General features: G+C 40.3%; 1 long non-coding RNA gene across 1 annotated transcript; it reads right to left on the reverse strand.

Moving 5' to 3' along the window:
- Positions 1-154: 154 nt before the first annotated feature.
- On the reverse strand, positions 155-832 carry LOC116881477. Its single transcript, XR_004385422.1, has 2 exons — positions 520-832; positions 155-315 (listed from the first exon to the last, which is right to left on the reverse strand). It is a non-coding gene; the product is annotated as an uncharacterized LOC116881477 (long non-coding RNA).
- Between the last annotated feature and the right edge of the window lie 21,565 nt (positions 833-22,397).

Here is a 22,397-nt window from a genome sequence, read left to right on the forward strand (position 1 = left end):
TTTGGGAAGTTTTCTAAATATAAAGACTTGGGGAAGGTGAGAGGGGTAATCCATGAAGATCACCATTCAAAATTTATGCAAACAATATTGACATTTATTTCCTCACCAAGACACGATTTTTAAAATGTCTTGTCGTTACTTCCCCCCCCCCCCGCCCCACCATAAAAGGTAATTCCTGTTTGTCCACAGCTCACTGTTTCACAACGGTGTGGGATATGCAGCTTTCACTGCCTTGGCTAAATTCGCTTGTGACAGTCATCTGTGATGTGTAACCAAACACCTCTCTTTCTGGCAGTCTTCTATTTTGGTACCTCTCTGCGAACAGATGTGGGAAGATTTTGGTCATCAGACCCAAGAGGCTGGGGCGGGGCGGGGCGGGGCGGGGTGGGGCGGAATGGGGCGGGACGAGGTGGGTTGGGGTGTTCAGCGAGTGCTGGGAAACAGGCTCAACTCATCCCGACTCGCAGCCTTAGTGAAACTGGGCTACCGCTCGCAGTAGGCACAGCGCCACGCACATACCTGAGTACGAGCGTGTTGCAGGCGTAGGGCTTAGGCATGTGTGTCACAACAGGGCGTGGGGGCCGACCTCAGGCACTGGGAGTATCAAAGGCACCCTGCTCTAGGACTTCAAACCTCAGGTGTTCAGAGCGTTATTTGCATCTGTCTACGTTTCAAGTTGGCACCGGACTGCAAATGCAGTGGCAAGAGAGAATTTCATGCTTTCCTTGACGGAGATGCCATCTGGATTCCTCGCTTAAACTAGAAAGAGTCAACCTTCATGTAAAATTCAGGTCCATCACCGTGGGGCCAGTAGGACCGCAGGCACGGCAACTGCAATGGGACTTCGGCTAGAGGCCTTGGCCGGAGTCCGGGTCACCAACTTCTGGGGCAAGGTTCTAGCCCAGAGGCTGACTGCAACAGGATCTATTCCCTTCTCGACGGTTTTCGGGCGGTGCCGGGGGCGGGCCCTAGCGTGAAGGGTGGGAAGAGGAGCCAATAAGAACCGAGCTTTGCCGGGTGGGGGTGGGGCCGCTGCCGGCCGGGGGCGGGGCCTTCTCAGGGCCTGCGGGGGCGGGACGGAGCCAACCCCGAGTGCGAGCGCCGAGACCTGGCGCGTCCGCAGAGAGTCGGAAAGCTTCGCAGCCCGGCCGCGGGGGCGGCGTGGAGACCAAGGGCAGGTAGGCGCGGGGCGATCCGGGGCGGGCTCGGAGGCGGGGGCCTCGGTCCCTCGCGGCAGTGGACGTCGCATGTTGGGCGTCCGGAGCCCGGCTGGCATTGCGGGAGCGGGTCGGCGGAGGTGTCGGCTCCGCAGTCTGAGCTCCTCCCCGGCTCCAAGGGACGCGCGAGTTGTCGGACCCTGCGCCCCGTGACAACGAGCCCTGGGAGCCCAGCTCGTAGGCCCGGCGGCTGTGGAGGGGCCCGGCGGGGCATGTCCCCGCCACTCACCTCGGGGACGGGGGGCGTTGGGCGCTGGGCAGTCTTAGGGCAGGGAGAGGGAGCGCCCCGTCGCGGAGGAAGCGCGGGGCTATCGCCCTCCCGGGCTGGCCAGGGAGCTTGAACGTCTACAGGCTCAAAAGATGGACTTTTTATTAAACATTCTTGCTTTTTGTGTGCTTTGATTCATAACAGAATCTGATGAGCACAGCATTGAAAGTTGTCCAGTAGGATTTTGATGTTAAAATTGGACAATGGAACATCTAAGAACTTTTGAGTAACGAGTATAGCAGATGATGATTAGATAATGAGTCAAGGGCTGGAGTCTCGGCCAGGACCCACAGAACAGATGTGATACCTCGGTCAAATCGACTTTTCTGGGCTCTGTTTCCTTAGCTCTAAATCTGGGATGTTCATGCTTAAGGGTACTCTGAGGGTCAAAGGAGATTAGTGAGAGTAGTCTGTAAATGTTAGGTATTGTAATTTGCGCACCAGCGTTAAGCATATTCTGTAAAGCAACTACTAAATGCCAGGCACATAGTAGGCACTCTGTAAACCTTTACCCCGAAGCTAGTGATTCACCTCCAGTGTTTTAGATAAAGTCCTAAATCTCTGTTTACTTAGTAAATAAATTGTTTAAGCTCCCCCCACCCCAACAAAATCACTGTTGTTTGAAGTGTGGTCCATTTTTTAACTGATCAATGAATTTTTCTAGAATAGAACATATTATCTACATATTGTTACTGCATTATTTATCATGAAGTTCAGTACCAATCAAATAATCAACTTTTTTGCTTTAAGTAAATAGTTATAGTTTAAGTTACCTGGTAAAGTAAGCTGGGAGTATTGCTTCAGATCTAGACTTTCATCTGCTTTTAGTAAAAAACTTAGTAAATTTTTAGTCCTTCAAAACAAAATTAATATGTAGCTGTATTTTTTTGTACAACCTTTATTATAGACATGTGCATTCTTTTCTATTGGTATATGAATGTATGTGGGGTTTTAGGGGGAGAATGGAAATAAAAAAGAGAATAGCAGTTTGTAACCAGCAGACTTTTACTGGGGTTACTTGTAGGCATGTTCTGAAGTAGTTTCCCAGGCAGAAACCAGGAAATGTAGTAATTGTGTCTCTTGGCCTTTCGTCGGGTTATTATTTTTTTTTTTTAATATTGACTGTGGCAATAGATTTTTTAAAATACAGATATAAAGGAAGAATATTAGTTTTTTTATGTGAAAAGAGACTTTTCTAAACCTGGAAATTGTGGGTTTTTTTAAAGATTTTATTTATTTATTTGACAGATCGCAAGTAGGCATAGAGAGAGAGGAAGGGAAGCAGGCTCCCTGCTGAGCAGAGAGCCCAATGCAGGCCTCAATCCCAGGACTCTGCAATCATGATCTGAGCCAAAGGCAGAGGCCCTAACCCACTGAGCCACCCAGGCACCCCTGGAAATTGTATTTTAAATGATCTGTCTTATACACAAGAATTTTAGACCACTGGATACTAAGAGCAAGTCAAATGGAGTAGAGGTAAAGTTCCTAATGAATACAATTTTTGTATTGCTTTAAAAGTTTTACGTTTAAGCAGTTCAGTGGAAGATAGGTGTTTTGAAACTACTTAAAGTATTATTTTAAATACGTACTCCATGTATAAATTTTGCTATAACTTATAGTTTGTTCATGTTGGAGGTCTAAGCCTTACAGTCACATTATTTATTGAGCACCTATTATATTCCAAGGCACAGTTTTAGTACTTCCATCGAATTTGTGTATGAGTAGAATACAATTCCTTCCTTCTGGGAGGTTAACACTACCGAGTGGGCTAAAATAAGTAGCAAGAAAACTGTTTTTAAAACTGGTGATAACATCAGTCAGCATTTATTGGGACCTCTTCTGAACCAGGCAGTGTTCTAAATTCTTTACGTGCATTAGCTTATTGAGTCCTTACCACAGCACCATGAGGGTTATCGTTATTTCTGTGTCCTCACTAAGAGATACAGAGGTCAAATAATCCCCTATCAAAGAGCCTAGGCAGGAAGGCTAGCATTCAGACCAGGCAAACTCCAAAAATCCTAATCCTAACTTTTGCATTGTATGGAGTTTCATATTCTGTGAGTGAAATACCAATAAAACCCAATGTGTGTTTAAGAGAGTTCTGTAAAGAACTTCTTCAAAAAGAAGGAAAGAAAGAGACATAGAGAAAAAGAAACTGCTATTGCAAGATGCGGATGGAGGTTTGTCCAAGCTACAATTTAATTATACTTTGTATATAAGAGCATTTTTCCCTCTCTGGTGAATGACAGGATTCTTCTTGTTTCTAAACTCTCCGTCACTCAGTTACTGCAATTATGGCATTATCTTCATAATAGAAGAAGTGGTTATTTTTCAATAAGAAGTTTAAAATTTCTGTACTCAGACCATAAGTTAAATGTTAGATTAAGAAAAGAAAATGCTCTCCTGGTGGCAAGAAGCTAATGACCAGACATGTAAATAAGTCCCTACAATTTCAGTGTGATAATAGTTGTAACAGAGATAGAGATAGAATTCAGCGGGGACAATGATGAGGGGAAATAATTCTATGTGTGATAAGGAGGAAGATTAGAGAGAAGATACCATATTTGAATCTGGCTTTGAGAAAAGGATAGGAGTTAACTGAGTTGGGGAAGGAAACAGAAGATGTGGATGAAAACAGGAATATTACATGAAAGTATATGGTATTTGTGAGGAATATGTTGTAGTTTATTGACTAAAGGTCAGAGTGTGGGCCCCTCAGTAGCTCAGTTGGTTAAGTGTCTGCCTTTGGCTCAGGTCATGATCCCAGGCTCTTGGGATCGAGTCCCATGTAGGGCTCCCTGCTCAGCAGGGAGTCTGCTTCTCTCTCTCCCTCCCTCTGCCCCACCCCCTGCTCCTGCTCTCTCACTCTGTCTCTCTCTCTCTCTCAAAAATTAACCAATCAATTAATTTAAAAAAATCTTAATGTCTATTTAAAAAGAAATAAAGGTTAGAGTGTATGGAGATAAGAGGTTGGGCTAAAGGGGATGGTGCTTGGAAATAAACTGGCAAAAGAAAATTTCTGAACTTGACTGCTAACCAGGTTAGGATCACTGAAATTGCTAGAAATGAGGTAAGCGTGGGGTTTCAGTGCCTCTCATTTGGAATAATGAAGGTCTATCCAGTTTGGCAAAATTGTTCACTATAGAATGTGGTATTAAAGGTAGTTTTAATACTTTGAAATGCAGGATGTGTTATAGAAGAACATATGGAGGTAGGTAAGTAAAAAATTATGACTCAGTGAAAAAAGAAGTCTGCTGGTGCCACACAGTGAAGAGCTTGTGGATCATGCTAGAACTTTGGACTCAATTCTAAAGACAATGGAGAGCCAGTGGGGGATTTTAGGTAATGAAGACAGATAACATGGTGGTATGGGACAGAGGCTGGATTGCACGGAGAGAGGTAAAACGTAGAGAGATAAGTTAGAAGGCTAACAGTATTGGAATAGTCCAGATAAGAGAGGATAAGGGCCTGGAGAGGGAAAAATGTAATGGAGGTGAAGAGGAGAGGACAGGATAATGAAGATGTAGAATTTACAGGGCTTAAAAAGTGATTGGCTTTGAAGGTGAACAGAAAAGTAAATGGCTTCATTTTTTTAGCTTGGGAAACTGGATAGAGGAACTTGTTCTGGGTTTTTGTTTTTGTTTTTAATGTGGGAGGAAGAGCGTTGTTTCATTTAGAGCATGTTGAGTTTGCAGTGTCTTGGACACTTCAGGTGGAGTTGCCAGGGGAGGGTCCAGAGCCTCCAGTCTCAGGAGTGAGGCTGAGATTGGTGATTCAGATTTCAGAGTTAGCAAGTAAGTGGTAATTGGAGGCTTAAGAGCAGATGAAATTGCTCAGGAAGAGCGTATGAAACTAGAAGAGAAGAGAGCCAGGGATAAATGGTTTGCTTTGTATGAGTGGAAGGGATTACTGATTGATTGATTGATGCTAATTTTGTCTTATAACTTGTGATTATAAATCAATAAGATGGGCTTTAACTGAAGGTTAAGCAACTTTTACAACCCAGTGAATCCTGTTCTTTTAAACTTTTTTTGAGGGCTGGGGTGCCTGGCTGGTTCAGTTGGTGGAGCACGCAACTCTTAATCTCAGGGTTGTGAGTTCGGGCCCCATGTTGGGTGTAGAAATTACTTCAAAATAAATTATAAAAATAAATAAAAAGTGAATAAAATAAAATTTTATTTGGGAGTCACTCATTTATTCCAAAAGAGTATTGCCCGAAATATTATTGGAGTTCTTCTTTATAAAAAAAAAAAAAACTTTATAGCATATTCCCAGCCACACAAGAAAGTAGATCTTCTAGTTTTATTTTTCCTCCTCTGTACTTACTTTTTTTGTTGTTGGACTCAAGACTGAGCTTAAGCCCTGAGCTGAGATGAAGGGTCCGACACTAAACTGACTGAGCTGCCAGGTGTCCCCCACCTCTGTACTTTCAATTTCCATGCATATACAGCCTAATCAGAGCTATGAAAACAAATGACTATACCCTCACGTGATTGGAAGTCAGAGGATGCTTTTTTCCAGAAGAGATCTTTGCTTCCGGTAAATATATAGATTATTAATACATGTTTGTTGGTTGATTCATCTTGATAACCAGTCTTACTCAACTTTGGCTCCAGATGGCTTAACCATCTCCAGAATTCATACTCATCATCAAAGAGTGAAGGTTTGCCACCATTGAGAAGAGTCAAAAGAATATGTTATAGCTATGAAAGCATTTTCAAAAATGGACTTTCAAAAATGTTTTCCTAATTTGTAGTATTATTCAATAAATGTATGGTCTCCTAAGGCAGGGAGTGGCAAACTTTCTGTAAAGGGCTAGAGAGTAAATATTTTAGACTCTGTGGACCATCCATCTCTATCAGCCCTCAGTCCTGCTGGAAGAGCCTTGTCATACTTCAATGAAAGAGCATGGGCTGTGTTCCAGTTAAAGTTTATTTGTGGACACTGAAATTTGAATTTCATATTATTTTCACATGTCACAGAATATTATACTTTTTGATTATTTTTTCAACCATTTAAAAAATAAAAACCAGTCTGCTCAGGGGCTATATAAAAACAGGTGGTGGGCCACATTTGGTTGATCCTATCATATGGGATGTTGAAGTACTTAGATCTGTAAGTTTAGTTTAAAAAAAAAAAAAGTTCCTAGGGCACCTGGGTGGCTCAGTTGGTTAAGCCACTGCCTTTGGCTCAGGTCATGATCCCAGAGTCCTGGGATCAAGTCCCACATCAGGTTTCTTGCTCAGCAGGGAGCCTGCTTCTCTCTCTGCTTGTGCTCTCTCTCTATGACAAATAAATAAATAAATAAATAAATAAGAAAAATAAAAATAAAAAAAAGTTCTTCAATACATCTGAGACTAATGATGTACTATATGTTGGCTAACTGAATTTAAATAAAAGTAAAAATAAAAGTTCTTCAAAGTTGCCCATCCTGCTGAAAATGTATGAAAATTTTTAAATTCATCCTCCCATTTCTCATATAAAGTAGGTGGAAAATATTCCCTTTATTGTTTTGGAAACTGAGAAATAGACTAACTTGTACAATGTCAGGATCAAAAATATGTTTGAGGTTAGGGAGAGGGTGGTCGGGTTATGGACATTGGGGAGGGTATGTGCTATGGTGAGTGCTGTGAAGTGTGTAAGCCTGATGATTCACAGACCTGTACCCCTTGGGCTAATAATACAATGTATGTTAATAAAAATAATTAATAAAAAAATGTTTGAAATATTTTTCAGTATTCAGTGCTCCTTACTAAACCAGTAAAACAATAATCTGTTTGCCTCAGTGAAAGTGGGGACATTGAAAACTAAATGAAAAAAAAAAAAAAGACTAAAACCTGAAGGAGTGTCCTGCACTGGTTCCCAGAGGATTAGACAGGATGGAATCTTTTTTGTCTTTTTCCTCTCTGACTTCAATGAGTAATTTTTATCCTAAGGAAAAGAGAACATGAAGTTTTTCTTCACTTTATGGGCATTATAGGAGGTTGTAAGATTGAAGGATTAAGTAAATGATGGTGATACAAGAGAAGGAAATGTAAAGGACTGACTTCACATCTGGCTGTTCCAGATGTTTCTCTTGTACCCCCTGTTTTTGAGAAGGAAATTCAATATTTTTTTCCTTAGAAGTCTTAGACTCCTGGGTAGCAGCCTGAAAACAGACTTTTTAGCATTCAGTTTAGGCAATATTAAGCCACTTATATTAGTTAAAGGTTATTATTTATGCTTTTTTTAAAAGTTAGATTTCTGACTTTCAAGGTTTTTATCGCAGTGATAAATGTTTACAACAGAGAACATGGAAGAAAATTACTAGTCTTCCTTCAAAGTTTAAATTTATAGAAATGGCATATGTATGGGGTTTTTTCTGCATGGATATTAAAATTAAGACAGATGGGTGAGTGTGTGTTATTCTTGCAGCAACTTAAAAGAGATGTGGTTTGTTGTTGTTTTTTTTCTTTCTTTTTTCCACTGGAGTGAAAAAACAAAAATCTCCAGCTATCTAGGATATGTTTGAATTGATTACTTAGCAATATGAAGCATAATTTTATATTTAAATATTTGTCTGTATTCTTTGATACTCTATAGAGTCTATTGAAGCCAGTGATAATAGGACCTGCTGGGAGGAAAGGCCACAGCCTGCTCTGCAACAGTGTTTACTGCAAACTCCCCTTTCCCTGGCCCCTACCTCCACTGTAAGGGCTAACAAGGAACAAAAGAGCAACATTATGTGAATTAAAGTGATGGTCCATTTGCACAGGATCACGATGCAGTGGTTATCATTACATAGTTCAGTTAGCATAATTCAAGGTCAAGCAAAATGTGGCAAAATCGTCTTGGCTGTGGGAAAAAGTGGTGACCTGCTGTCTAATCAAGAGAGAGAGAGAGTGCATGAGCAGGGCAGAAGGGCAGAAGGGCAGAGGGAGACGGAGAAGCAGGCTCCCTGCTCCCAGGCTTGATTCCAGGACCTCGGGGTCATGACCTGACTCCAAGGCAGATGTTTAACCGAATGAGCCATCCCGGTGCCCCTAATAATTGTAATTTAAAAGTAATTTAGATCAGTTTGTCTGTAAAATTTATTGTTTAGCTATTAGAAGAAGAAAGCATGAAGTAAGGATCCAGAAACATGTTCAATAGCTGCATTTGGAAGTATAAAAATATTGAGAAAATAGTGAATTGAGAAAGAGCCTAAGACTTTTTTTTTAATTTTATTTTTTATAAACATATATTTTTTTCCCCAGGGGTACAGGTCTGTGAATCGCCAGGTTTACACACTTCACAGCACTCACCATAGCACATACCCTCCCCAATGTCCATAACCCCACCCCCCTCTCCCAACCCCCCTCCCCCCAGCAGCCCTCAGTTTGTTTTGTGAGATTAAGAGTCACTTATGGTTTATCTCCCTCCCAATCCCATCTTGCTTCATTTACTCTTCTCCTACCCCCTTAACCCCCCATGTTGCATCTCCTCTCCCTCATATCAGGGAGATCATATGATAGTTGTCTTTCTCCAATTGACTTATTTCGCTAAGCATGGTACCCTCTAGTTCCATCCACGTCGTCGCAAATGGCAAGATTTCATTTCTTTTGATGGCTGCATAGTATTCCATTGTGTATATATACCACCTCTTCTTTATCCATTCGTCTGTTGATGGACATCTAGGTTCTTTCCATAGTTTGGCTATTGTAGACATTGCTGCTATAAACATTCAGGTGCACGTGCCCCTTCGGATCACTACCTTTGTATCTTTAGGGTAAATACCCAGCAGTGCAATTGCTGGGTCATAGGGTAGTTCTATTTTCAACATTTTGAGGAACCTCCATGCTATTTTCCAGAGTGGTTGCACCAGCTTGCATTCCCACCAACAGTGTAGGAGGGTTCCCCTTTCTCCGCATCCTCGCCAGCATCTGTCATTTCCTGACTTGTTAATTTTAGCCATTCTGACTGGAGTGAGGTGGTATCTCATTGTGGTTTTGATTTGTATTTCCCTGATGCCGAGTGATATGGAGCACTTTTTCATGGGTCTGTTGGCCATCTGGATGTCTTCTTTGCAGAAATGTCTGTTCATGTCTTCTGCCCATTTCTTGATTGGATTATTTGTTCTTTGGGTGTTGAGTTTGCTAAGTTCTTTATAGATTCTGGACACTAGCCCTTTATCTGATATGTCATTTGCAAATATCTTCTCCCATTCTGTCAGTTGTCTTTTGGTTTTGTTAACTGTTTCCTTTGCTGTGCAAAAGCTTTTGATCTTGATAAAATCCCAATAGTTCATTTTTTCCCTTGCTTCCCTCGCCTTTGGCGATGTTTCTAGGAAGATGTTGCTGCGGCTGAGGTCGAAGAGGTTGCTGCCTGTGTTCTCCTCAAGGATTTTGGTGGATTCCTTTCTCACATTGAGGTCCTTCATCCATTTTGAGTCTATTTTCGTGTGTGGTGTAAGGAAATGATCCAATTTCATTTTTCTGCATGTGGCTGTCCAATTTTCCCAACACCATTTATTGAAGAGGCTGTCTTTTTTCCATTGGACATTCTTTCCTGCTTTGTCGAAGATTAGTTGACCATAGAGTTGCGGGTCTATTTCTGGGCTCTCTATTCTGTTCCATTGATCTATGTGTCTGTTTTTGTGCCAGTACCATGCTGTCTTGATGATGACAGCTTTGTAATAGAGCTTGAAGTCCGGAATTGTGACGCCACCAACTCTGGCTTTCTTTTTCAATATTCCTTTGGCTATTCGCGGTCTTTTCTGGTTCCATATAAATTTTAGGATTATTTGTTCCATTTCTTTGAAAAAAATGGATGGTACTTTGATAGGAATTGCATTAAATGTGTAGATTGCTTTAGGTAGCATAGACATTTTCACAATATTTATTCTTCCAAACCAGGAGCATGGAACATTTTTCCATTTCTTTGTGTCTTCCTCAATTTCTTTCATGAGTACTTTATAGTTTTCTGTGTATAGATTCTTAGTCTCTTTGGTTAGGTTTATTCCTAGGTATCTTATAGTTTTGGGTGCAATTGTAAATGGGATGGACTCCTTAATTTCTCTTTCTTCTGTCTTGTTGTTGGTGTAGAGAAATGCGACTGATTTCTGTGCATTGATTTTATATCCTGACACTTTACTGAATTCCTGTACAAGTTCTAGCAGTTTTGGAGTGGAGTCTTTTGGGTTTTCCACATATAGTATCATATCATCTGCGAAGAGTGATAGTTTGACTTCTTCTTTGCCGATTTGGATGCCTTTAATTTCTTTTTGTTGTCTGATTGCTGAGGCTAGGACTTCTAGTACTATGTTGAATAGCAGTGGTGATAACGGACATCCCTGCCATGTTCCTGACCTTAGAGGAAAAGCTTTCAGTTTTTCTCCATTGAGAATGATATTTGCGATGGGTTTTTCATAGATGGCTTTGATAATATTGAGGTATGTGCCCTCTATCCCTACACTCTGAAGAGTTTTGATCAGGAAGGGATGCTGTACTTTGTCAAATGCTTTTGCAGCATCTATTGAGAGTATCATGTGGTTCTTGTTCTTTCTTTTATTAATGTGTTGTATCACATTGATTGATTTGCGGATGTTGAACCAACCTTGCAGCCCTGGAATAAATCCCACTTGGTCGTGGTGAATAATCCTTGTAATGTACTGTTGAATCCTATTGGCTAGTATTTTGGTGAGAATTTTCGCATCTGTGTTCATCAAGGATATTGGTCTGTAGTTCTCTTTTTTGATGGGATCCTTGTCTGGTTTGGGGATCAAGGTGATGCTGGCCTCATAAAATGAGTTTGGAAGTTTTCCTTCCATTTCTATTTTTGGGAACAGTTTCAGGAGAATAGGAATTAGTTCTTCTTTAAACGTTTGGTAGAATTCCCCTGGGAAGTCGTCTGGCCCTGGGCTTTTGTTTGTTTGGACATTTTTGATGACTGTTTCAATCTCCTTACTGGTTATGGGTCTGTTCAGGCTTTCTATTTCTTCCTGGTTCAGTTGTGGTAGTTTATATGTCTCTAGGAATGCATCCATTTCTTCCAGATTGTCAAATTTGTTGGCATAGAGTTGCTCATAATATGTTCTTACGATTGTCTGTATTTCTTTGGTGTTAGTTGTGATCTCTCCTCTTTCATTCATGATTTTATTTATTTGGGTCCTTTCTCTTTTCTTTTTGGTAAGTCTGGCCAGGGGGTTATCAATCTTATTAATTCTTTCAAAGAACCAGCTCCTAGTTTCGTTGATTTGTTCTATTGTTTTTTTGGTTTCTAGTTCATTGATTTCTGCTCTGATCTTTATGATTTCTCTTCTCCTGCTGGGTTTAGGGTTTCTTTCTTGTTCTTTCTCCAGCTCCTTTAGGTGTAGGGTTAGGTTGTGTACCTGAGACCTTTCTTGTTTCTTGAGAAAGGCTTGTACCGCTATATATTTTCCTCTCAGGACTGCCTTTGTTGTGTCCCACAGATTTTGAACCGTTGTATTTTCATTATCATTTGTTTCCATGACTTTTTTCAATTCTTCTTTAATTTCCTGGTTGACCCATTCATTCTTTAGAAGGATGCTGTTTAGTCTCCATGTATTTGGGTTCTTTCCAAATTTCCTCTTGTGATTGAGTTCTAGCTTCAGAGCATTGTGGTCTGAAAATATGCAGGGAATGATCCCAATCTTTTGATACCAGTTGAGACTTGATTTAGGACCGAGGATGTGATCTATTCTGGAGAATGTTCCATGTGCACTAGAGAAGAATGTGTATTCTGTTGCTTTGGGATGAAATGTTCTGAATATATCTGTGATGTCCATCTGGTCCAGTGTGTCATTTAAGGCCTTTATTTCCTTGTTGATCTTTTGCTTGGATGATCTGTCCATTTCAGTGAGTGGAGTGTTAAAGTCCCCTACTATTATTGTATTATTGTCGATGTGTTTCTTTGATTTTGTTATTAATTGGTTTATATAGTTGGCTGCTCCCACGTTAGGGGCATAGATATTGACAATTGTTAGATCTTCTTGTTGGACAGATCCTTTGAGTATGATATAGTGTCCTTCCTCATCTCTTATTATAGTCTTTGGCTTAAAATCTAATTGATCTGATATAAGGATTGCCACTCCTGCTTTCTTCTGATGTCCATTAGCATGGTAAATTCTTTTCCACCCCCTCACTTTAAATCTGAAGGTGTCTTCGGGTTTAAAATGAGTTTCTTGTAGGCAACATATAGATGAGTTTTGGTTTTTTATCCATTCTGATACCCTGTGTCTTTTGATTGGGGCATTTAGCCCATTAACATTCAGGGTAACTATTGAGAGATATGAATTTAGTGTCATTGTATTGCCTGTAAGGTGACTGTTATTGTATATTGTTTCTGTTCCTTTCTGATCTACTACTTTTAGGCTCTCTCTTTGCTTAGAGGACCCCTTTCAATATTTCCTGTAGAGCTGGCTTGGTGTTTGCAAATTCTTTCAGTTTTTGTTTGTCCTGGAAGCTTTTAATCTCTCCTTCTATTTCCAATGATAGCCTAGCTGGATATAGTATTCTTGGCTGCATGTTTTTCTCATTTACTACTCTGAATATATCATGCCAGCTCTTTCTGAAGAGCCTAAGACTTTTAATGAAGATTATTTAAAATACAGGTTTATCAAATGTGCAAAACCTGACTATAGTGACAGGTTTTTGTATTAATGTCTTTGTATTTGTATTAATGTTGCAGATGAAAGCTAAAAATCTTTAAAAAGACTTTTAGAAACACAGCATACTGGGTTTTTCAGTAAGCCTTTTCAAATATTTTCAAAGACAAAAAAAGTAAAATTATCTCAGGTTCCTTTTTATTCAAGGACCATTCCGGGTAAAGATTCATTGTTGTTTTATTTAATTTCAAAACAAAAATGGCTACATGCCTCTTGGGAAAAAATATTCATCTAGAATGCATGGATGAGGGGCCCCTGGGTGGCTCAGTTGGTTAGGTGCCTGCCTTCAGCTCAGGTCATGATCCCAGAGTCCTGGGATCGATTCCCTGCTCAGCAGAGAGCCTGCTTCTCCCTTTTCTGTCTGCCCCTCCCCGCCCCATGCTCACGCTCTCTGTCTCAATAAATAAAATACTAAAAGAGTAGAATGCATGGATATTATGTTTATGACTTTTTGATGATAAATCAGCTGAAAATTATAATTTCATCTCTTAGTGATGACATACCTCCATTCCATACCATTATGGGATGTTTCATTAATGCTGATAAGGTGGCCGTAGTCTGGTACAGATATCACAGTCCAAAGTGATGCGATCACTGATATTATAAGTTGTACCATGCTTTTAATTTGCCAAGAAAATGGATTTTTGTGATTTAGTTCTTCATTTACTGTGAAGAATGATTATATGACATTGCTTATCATCATTTTGTATTAAGACCAGAGAATTTCCTTTGCAAAGTAAAAAGAATGTAGTACTATTTTTGCCATTCACACCAACTTACTGTTTCAACTAGGATTTTCCACCCTGACCCAATTTAAAACAAAAGAATAAAAGACTCTATAGTGAACCTGATAAGTACATAGCATTGTCTTTGTGTTTTTCAGAACTGGAATTAATTTATGAATAAGAAAGGTCACCTATTGCATTACACTGAATCTCTTCTAATTTTAATTTTTATATTATTTATTTTAGAATTTTAAGTATATTTGCATCATGGGAACATAATATTTGATGTTAACTTTATGTTTTATCATATGTAGTACGGGTAATTATTTTGTCCAACTTCTGTTTCAGGTGTGTGTATTATGACAACAAATGTATTTCTTGCCATGGGTTTGGTTAGGACAGTTCATGAAACACTGGCCTGTAGTGCAAGAGGAAGGACTTGACTCGGTGGTCAGTCCTCACTCACTAAGCAGGCTCAAGAATCTTGGTGATGGTGTGTGCATGTTTTATAAAACCAGACCAATGTATACTTCTGCTGTTACTGCCCTTAAATGATCCCTTTTTGCCTTTCCATTCCTCCCCAGAAAAATTATGATTGCCCGCTCTATCCCCTCCCCTGTGGATATTACATGTTCCTACTTTCCTTGTGTTTTTTGATTCCCTCAAGCCCAGTTTCTCCCCACAAACTAGTCTTTTGGCCACTCATTGCCTGATTTTGTCATTTCTGCTCGTTTACAGATCCTAATCATGATTCATGTTCTCAAAGGTTTAGTTCCTGACTCTGCTTTTTAAAAACTCTCTGCTTAGGGAACCTGTAGATTCTTGATTCTTTTTTCTACACCGAGCCGATCTTAAAACCTTCTCTACGCCGGGGTTTTCCCTCTCTCACTTGACTCTTACCAGATAATCTCACCTGTTATTTCAGAGGGGAGATGGCAGCCTTCAGGGTGGGGGAAGTTCATCCGTGCACAGCCCTTCCACCTTCTATAAGTATACCTGCGTCCTTACCTTTCTTTCCTCATTCCCTTCTGTCCCAGTGGGAGAGCTGTCCCTCTTCCTGTCAGCTGCTAACCCCTGCAGCTCCAGGGGGGTGCCACACCATCTCTCCCTTTAGGGGTTTGCTCTCAGACCTTTGTTTCTTCTCTACTGACTCCTTTCCACCAGTGTTTAAACAATCTTAATTCTTTTCTATTAAAAAAAAACAAAGACTTTACTGAAACCTGTGTTCCTGGTTAGCTACTACTCTGTTGTCCACTTGCCTGCCTGGATGAGCTCCTTGAAGGATTGTCTCCAGTTGCTGGTTCCATTCTTTTTGCCCCATTCGCCTGTCAGTTCACTGTGACCTCCCTTTAGCTTCCTCCATGCCACCGAACCTGCTCTTGCCTAGGTCCTAATGACTAATACACATTCAGGTCTTTACCTGATCTCACCTTTGTTTTTTAAACTTTTATTTGAAACTTGTTTTATTTATTTATTTATCTCAGAACACGCTGGGGCAAACCTGAGAGGAGGCAGGTGGGGGGATGGGTAGAGGGAAAGGGAGAGAGAGAGAAACACCTTAAGCTGACTCCCAGCTGAGTGCGGAGCCTGATACAGGGGCTTCATCCCAGGACTCTGCAGTTGTGACCTGAGCCAAAACCAAGAGTCAGATGCTCAAACAACTGAACCACCCAGGCATCCCTACCTTAGTTGACCTTCTGATGGTGTATCTGTTGACCATTCTTTTCTGTTTGAAGGATTCTCTTCCTTTGGCTTCCATAATTCCACACACTCTTGGCATTTTCTCCCATCTTTTATCTAAATTTATGACAGAAATTGCCACCTATGATAGAAAAGAACTGACCTAGAATGTCCCCAAACTGACCTGTTTTGGATTAGTACTGTTTTGGGAATTTATAATGCTCATTCCAGCAGAGTATGATAATCTGTAAAAAAAAAAATCATTTGAAGAAATAAAGTATGATTCTGTGGTAATAAAGGATGTGTGGCATGGTATGGTAAGAAATAAATGAGTGTAAAGTTTACATGGAAACCACAGCGAGATGCCACTGCATAACCGAATGGCTAAAATGTAACAGATTAACAGTGTAAGTGCTGGGGAGGCCGAGGAGTGACCAGAACTAATAGACTGCTGGGGAGGGTGTAAATTGTAAATTGTGTAAGTTGGTACAAATGCTGCTGAAAAGCCTTTGGCAATGTCTATTAAAGTGAAGCATCTGTCTATCCTATAACCCAGCAATTCCACTCCTAGTTAATACCCAAGAGAAATAAGTGATTGTGTATATTAAAGACACATAGAAGAATGTTTATAAGAGCTTTCTTCATAATAGTCAAAACCTGGAACAAATGTGTGTGTCTATCAAAAGGAGAATGGGGGACACCTGGGTGGCTCAGTTGGTTAAGCAGCTGCCTTCAGCTCAGGTCATGATCCCAGCGTCCTGGGATCGAGTCCCACATCGGGCTCCTTGCTTGGCAGGGAGCCTGCTTCTTCCTCTGCCTCTGCCTGCCACTCTGTCTGCCTGTGCTCACTCTCGCTCCTCTCTCTCTGACAAATAAATAAATAAAATCTTAAAAAAAAAAAAAAGGAGAATGGATCCGGGGCGCCTGGGTGGCTCAGTGGGTTAAAGCCTCTGCCTTTGGCTCAGGTCATGGTCCCAGGGTCCTGGGATGGAGCCCCGTATTGGGCTCTCTGCTCAGCGGGGAGCCTGCTTCCTCCCCTCTCTCTCTGCCTGCATCTCTGTGTACTTGTGATCTCTGTCTGTCATATAAATAAATAAAATCTTTAAAAAAAAACAAAAGGAGAATGGATTAATAAATGCTAGTGTTTCCATTGGATGGAATAATACTCAGCAATGAAAAGGGGGAAACTACTGCTATGTACAACAACATGAATGAATCATACAGACATTATTTTGCATGAAAGAAACCATATACAGAATACTATGCCTGTGGGGCACCTGGGGGCTCAGTTGGTTAAGCATCTGCCTTCGGCTCGAGTCATGATCCCAGGGTCCTGGAATCGAGTCCCACGTCGGGCTCCCTGTTTGGTGGCAAGTCTGCTTCTCCCTTTCCCTCTGCCCTTCTCCCCACTTGTTCTTTCTCTCTCTTTCTCAAATAAATATTAAAAAATATAAAAAGAATAATACTATTGTATAAATTATGTTAAAATGAATTCAAGAAAAGGCAGAAACAAGGGAAATACTTGTTACTGTTGTTTTGTTTGTCCGGTATGCCTCTTAGTTCTGTTCTTCTGGTAGATACTTTCTCATCTGTCGAATCTCATTTAATAATAAACTTCCCATAATTATATATAAATTTCCTGTGTGCGTGTTTATATTTTATTTTCATGTATTAATTTTCTAATGGGACATAATATGAAATGAAGGGTACATAGACTGATGACGTTCTCTGCCACTCAGCTATGTGACTCTACACCTCTGTTTTCTGTCTACAAATGAGGACAGAAATAACCTGCCTGCAGCAGAGATTTTTTGCTTACTCTAATATGCATTCTCCAAAGAAACAGAAATCAGTTTTTTAGCTGGGCACATTGCAGGATGAAAAGATGAATGATTATATTCCCAGCCTCCATTCATATGGTACATGTGACTTAAGTCCTGGTCAGTGGGCCATAAGCAAAAGTGTTACATGGAACTTCCAGGAATGCGGCTTTAATAGAGCTCCCTTTTTTTTTCTTTTTATTTCCTGGAACGTGGATGTAATAGCTGGAGCTCTGACAGCTAGTTTGAGCCATGAAGTAATCATGACAACAGGAGCTATATGATGAGGATGGTGTAGCAGAAACACTGGAGCCTGAGGACCTGGGGGTACCTTGGGCTGCCTACTATCTCTTACGTGGCAGAAAAGAGACATCTCTTTGTTTACAAACATTGGTTAAGCCACTGCTATTTTCAGTTTTTAAGTAGTCTGTACGCAAACTTAATCCTAACTACCCCGGAGAGGTGCTCCAAAAATTAACTGAGATAAAGTGACTGAAGTGATTGGCACATAATAGTTACTTAATAAGGCTCAACTACTGTTACTGCTATTGTAATTCCCAAATGCCTTATATGAAGTGGGTGCTCAGGACATATTTGATGAATCTTCTAAAAAGTAAGTTACCTTTTTTGGTAACAAATGCTATACAAGTGATTTATGTTTATTTTTTAAAAATTAGAAAATAAAGTGTTCCTGGGTTGCTCAGTCAGTTAAGCATCTGCCTTTGGCTGGGGTCATGATCCCAGGGTCCTGGGATCAAGCCCTGTGTCTGGCTTCTTGCTCAGTGGGGAGTCTGCTTCTCCTTCTGCCTCTGCCTGCCACTCCCCCTGCTTGTGCTCTCTCTCTTTCTTTCAAATAAATAAATCTTTAAAATAAAATAAAATAAAATAAAATAAAATAAAATATAGGGCACCTGGGAGGCTCAGTCGTTAGGATCCCAGGGTCCTGGGATTGAGCCCTGTATCAGGCTCCCTACTTGGTGGAAAGCCTGCTTCTTGCTCTCCCACAACCCACTGCTTGTGTTCCTTCTCTCACTGTGTCTCTCTCGCTGTCAAATAAATAAATAAAATCTTAAAAAAAAGTAAAACAATAAAAATTAGAAAATACAGATTAACTAAAAGAAAACTCAACCATAGTTCTATTACTTAGAGATAATCACTGTCAATGTTTCAGCATATATTTACTTTAAAATTTTATTTATTCATCTAGATTTTTGAATTAATTCTTATAACATTTTTCTTTTTCTTAATAGATTTTGAACATGGTATAACTTATTAGTATTTCAGTGTATGAATTTACCATAATACTGTACATTTAATGATAGTCCTCTGTTGGAAATTTATTTTCAGCTTTACAGTAATCTAAATCTACTCTTAGGGTGCCTGGCTGGCTCATTCAGAAGAGCATCTGACTCTTGATCTTGGGGTCATGAGTTCAAGCCCCACACTAGGTATAGAGTTTACTAAAAAAGAAAAAATAAAAAAGGAAAACCTCAAAAAAATAAAAAAGCCTACTCTTGTATACATATTCGTGAATTTATCCAGTTACTTCCCTAGGATAAATTATTGGAAGTGATATTTCTGTAATATCTGTGTGTTCCTTTTTTTTTTAATTAAGATTTTATTTAATATAGAAAAATATAAAGGAGACAACTTAAAAGATCCATTATTCTACCACCCGAGTAGATCCTGTTTTAATATTAAAAACAACAAGAAAAATATATAACCGTGGTTAAAAAAAAAAAAAGATTCAAGCCTTGTAAAAAGTTATAAAATAAAGAGCAAAAAACTTGTTCCAGGGCCTTATCACTGGTTCCATCACTGGTGATTTCTTGCTTATCTACCACAATCCAACATGCAGTGTCCATAAAATTTAATCCTATAGAACACTGAGTCATGTTACTACAAAGACTATAAACATTTTCTTAATGTATGGTCTGATTGTATAAAAAGTATCAATGTGAAGACAATGTAACTTTTACTGACAGAACCAACCATATACTGAACTGAGAAAGTCCAAATGATTGTAAGATGATCACTTTCTAAGCAGTCCCTTGGTCCACTGTGAGGAAGAGAAGAGGCCTTGTCCATCCAGTCCCATTTCAGAGAAGGAGGCCGAGTGGAGGAGGAATTAGCTGTGGTAATGTCCAGTTTACATCATGGCAAGGTGTGTGTGTGTGTGTGTGTGTGTGTGTGTGTGTGTATGAGTATGTATTATACGTATTTGTATATCCTTTTTAAAATTCTGTATAGAGATGTAATCCTACTAGAGAGATTGTTTCCCCCACTTTTATTTTGGACAGTTTTCCATATCTGCCCACAGATCTCTACCTCATTCTTTTTTTTTTGCTTTTTAATTTTTTAAAAAGATTTTATTTATTTATTTGACAGAGAGAGATCACAAGTAGGCAGAGAGGCAGGCGGAGGTGGGGTGGGGAGCAGGCTCCCCGCTGAGCAGAGAGCCCGATGTGGGGCTCAATCCCAGAACCCCGAGATCATAACCTGAGCTGAAGGCAGAGGCTTAACCCACTGAGCCACCCAGGCACCCTCTACCTCATTCTTTTTAATATTTGCATGTTACAGGTATCCTCCATTTTTTGAGAGTTCACATTAGGCTGCTTTGCTTTTATGGGCAATCTGCAATTTTACAAAGAAAGGCAAAAAGTGAAAATATCATTCAGCATTTGTTTTGCATCACACTGAGCTGTTATAGACCCAGCTCCCCCACCCTCTGCACGATGACCCCCCACCCCGCCCTGCCACACACACAGAGCTAGCCTGTCTCTGCGGAGCTCCTTCCCCTGAAACTACTCTCAGCATCTCAGCATCCAGCCACAGTGGCTTTGAACTGCATCTGTGAGCATCTGTGCTTTAGCTCAGTTTATTTTGTGCATCCATTAGCAATATGTGTCCTAAGATAACAGAAAACCCTAAGAGAGGTTATTTGGAGGGAGTCTAGGAAAGCTCAAACAGTTTTCCATATAAATTAACAGTGATCGCTTCTTCACTTTACACCAGTTTGGGTTAGGGAAGGTTTCCTAGAAATGCTCTGCTTATAGATGAGGGGAAGCCTGTAGTCAATCAAGGTGTTCTGTTTGTGCAGGTTGTCTGTTACACACTGACACCCCGCTGACAGCCTGAAATCCAGCCAGAGTTTCACTTGTCAATACTGTGGGCCAGTTTGCCCTGGCCCCTCACCACACCCTGGTTCTGAAAGTCCACCGAGACCACCCATCAGCCTTGTACCCCCTCATTTTGCTCAGCCACTGACATCCTGTGCAGGGCTGCACCTGTGTAGGGCCTGCGCACTTGACCTTGTTCAGGCCCCGCAGGCCACACCATGTGACCTCTTACACAGATGCTATCCTGACCCCTCCAGCTCGGGTGCTCTGATCCCCTGCTCTGGTCTCTTGCAGCTCTGCCTTACTCTGGATGCCTGCCTTACTCTGTTCCACCTAATGGCTTTAGGACTGGATTGTCCAGGAAAGAGGAGGGGAAGGAAAGTAACTTGGATGCTTTAAAGAGATAATTGTTGGGCCTGAAAGTTAGTATATTACAGATCTAATACTTCGTGGGTTTCAATGGTAATTTGAGGAATAGGAGACATGTTTAATAATTATGTGAATGCGGGGCGACTGGGTGGCTCAGGGGGTTAAAGCCTCTGCCTTCAGCTCAGGTCATGATCCCAGGGTCCTGGGATTGAGCCCCACATTTGGCTCTCTGCTCAGTGGGGAGCCTGCTTCCCTTCCTCTCTCTCTCTGCCTGTCTCTCTGCCTACTTGTGATCTCTGTCAAATAAATAAATAAAATCTTAAAAAATAATAATAATTTATGTGAATGCAGTTTTACTTTCTGTTGTTTTTATATTGTCAAGTGAGAGAAAATATCCATTGAATGTATAATTTGGGGATTTGAGAACTTGAGAAATCTGGTCTTCTGACTTTTTGGCTTTAGAATAACATTGGAAGTTATGTTCAGTGGATATGGATGTATGTTTTTAGGAGTGCTTGTTATGTCTATAGTTTTAAATCCTTGAAAAGTGCATTTTTTTTTACATAACACTAAAAAAAAGCAGGATGTGAATACATATATACTATAATTGCTACTATATAAAAATATGATTAGGAAAAAGGCAGGGAGGAGATATACCAAAATACACCAGCGATTATGCGGGAGGTGGTAGGCTTAGAGGTGTTTTCCCTCATTTTCTCTATTTTTCAAAATTTCTAAAAAGTAGTAGTTTATGATATTTAAAACTTAAATTTTTTTTTTTTACTTTCTAGAATTTTTTTTCAACCTTTGAACACTATAGGAAGTAAGAATTTTGGTGCTAAGAAGAGCTCAACCAAGTTTGAATTTGTGATTTAAAAACTATGTTACTGGGACACCTCGGTGGCTCAGTTGGTTAAGCATCTGCCTTTGGCTCAGGTCATGATCTGATCCTGAGCCTACTTCTCTCTCTCTCTCTCTATGTCCCCCAGGCACCCTCCCCATGCGCGCATGCTCTCTCTCTCTCTCCCTCTCCTGCATACGTGTGCTATCTCAAATAAAGAAAATCTTAAAAATAATAATAACTGTTGCTTTAAAGTTATTTTGAAGTTATTTGTAAAGTTTAAAAGTTCTCATTTCTTATAGAAATTATAAATATAAATAGAAAGTTTCTTACTACAGAGGAGGTTTTAAAAAGGATAATTACATTTAAAAAATTAAGATAAACTTCACTAATTGTATGGACAGTTACTAACATTCATTAATTTAATGAAATTGTTAAGTTTCATGTAATTAAAGTTACTTTTATATATGTTTCCACGTTGTGGCATTTCATAAAACTTCCTCTTCTGCTGAAACATTTATTCTGACTATTGTACCTAAGTGGTCTTTTTTTTTTTTTTTTAAGATTTTATCTATTCATTTGACAGACAGAGATCACAACTAGGCAGAGAGGCAGGCAGAGAGAGAGAGGAGGGAAGCAGGCTCCCCGCCGAGCAGAGAGCCTGACGTGGGGCTTGATCCCAGGACCCTGAGATCATGACCTGAGCCGAAAGCA

This window comes from Lontra canadensis, unplaced genomic scaffold (genome assembly GCF_010015895.1).
Source record: "Lontra canadensis isolate GAN:19392208 unplaced genomic scaffold, GSC_riverotter_1.0 scaffold75, whole genome shotgun sequence".
In the NCBI taxonomy this organism is placed as follows: Eukaryota; Metazoa; Chordata; class Mammalia; order Carnivora; family Mustelidae; genus Lontra; species Lontra canadensis.